Genomic DNA, 1,797 nt, shown 5'->3' with positions numbered 1-1,797 from the left:
AGGTACATTAGGTCACGTACGTAGTATTGTCGTCTAGTAGATAATTAAAAAAACTAAGAACATTTTATGTAGACTTACGAAAATATATGGCGATAGTGCGATTCTAAGGTTTATGTGAATAAAGAAAAACTGGTAAATTTTTGGTTTATGGATGCGACGTCTGTATATTTATATTTGTTTGTTATTTATTTCTTCTCTCTCCATGTAACACCTAAGGAATTCTTCATACAATCAAAACATTTCTTATAAAGAACTTGAATTGTGGGTCCCTGGTACTGGAAACGGAGATTGAGATGATTATATTTTGGAGGAGCAAAGTTCATAAATGTGAAGAACAATAAGTTGTGCAAATGGTCCACAAAGCTCCTTTTCTAAACATCTTTCAACAGCTGCATGATAAGAAATCCATCTTGTCTGGCAAACACGTAGCATAAACTTCGTGAATTTTACCCTCTAAATACTTGAGGATGCTTAAAATGGTGCATACGTTTGGCACTGTGTGAGAAGTGGACGAATATATTTGTTACCAGATATTTGCACCTACGAGAAAGACACGTTGAGGCTTGCGAAGAACAAGTATGAATAGAATAGCAGATATATTTGAGGACCGCCGCAGCTGTTAGTTTGGATTTCAGCCGACTCAAGAGGGAAATGCGGCTGCCCGTAATATTGCTAGCCTCATCTGAGGCAAACCCAGTGAAGTTTTCTTTGGGTATTTCATGATCATCCAGATGTTGCATTATGATTTTGAAAAAGTCTTTTCCCTGTTGCTCCTGCACGGTCAAGGGCATAGATTTTCTCCAAAATTAGCAGTCTATTTTGCATTCTCTTGCTTTCTTTTGCTATTGTTCCACAACTAGTGGTGTTGATGTCCGTGGTCTCGTCTATAAAGACGGAAAATAAATTTTCTTTTAGTTTTTCAACTAAATTGTTCTTTTTAGATAACATTTTTGAAGCGTATGGCAGTCAGGAAAAATGTTTTTTTTTTTAATAAACCAGTCAAGTCATTCGCAGTGTTCAAAGGGATGTTGTGTTAAACAAAACACCAGAAAGTTTAAATTCTGCTGCCGTGACTGCATCCTCCTGGCGCTCTTCACAAGGTTCAGGGGTGACCGAGGTCGATGGTCGAGCTGCAGCTTCACACTGTAGAAGGTGGTGCCTAAACCTTTTGAGATGACTTACAGAGCTTCCACCTTGCCTTACGAGGACCGTCAACCACACGTCCTTGTTCCAGCTAGGCATCGCAGAATTTCCTCTAATTAGGGGCTATGTCACAATCTGGACTAACGAAAACAGTAATACATCCGGAATGTTTTCGCATGTCTACTGTCACTCGACCAAGGATGTTGCCCGAGTTGCTTATATCCCAATTTGTATGGACACAATATGAATATCTAATATAAAATCCTCTACATTACTCTACATTTTAGTGGCAGGTTGAGAAATGATAAATGATTACCGAGTATTGCGAACTCCTATTTATTTTAATTTTCTGAAGTATATGTTACGCAAGTTTATGGGAGGTGTAATCCAGAAATATATAATAAGAAAAATAAAACATAATGATGGCATTATTTTTACCATAAAAGACAAAATTCCGAACAAGTCCACAAGTTCGCAGTGTATACTTCCCGCGCATTTTTGGTTCGCATGGGGATGTGTGTCACATTTTCCTATTCCAGACATATCCCAATGTGTTTCCATCAAAACGATGATTCACTTCCAAATTATATATTTTTATGAAAATAGCTTACTACTAACTCTATCGAAATTATTTAAGAAAAGTAAATGTGTTAT

Source organism: Penaeus monodon, chromosome 33, assembly GCF_015228065.2.
Source record: "Penaeus monodon isolate SGIC_2016 chromosome 33, NSTDA_Pmon_1, whole genome shotgun sequence".
Lineage (NCBI taxonomy): Eukaryota > Metazoa > Arthropoda > Malacostraca > Decapoda > Penaeidae > Penaeus > Penaeus monodon.
The sequence above is the reverse complement of the archived record's forward strand: the minus strand, read 5'-3'. Positions refer to the sequence as shown.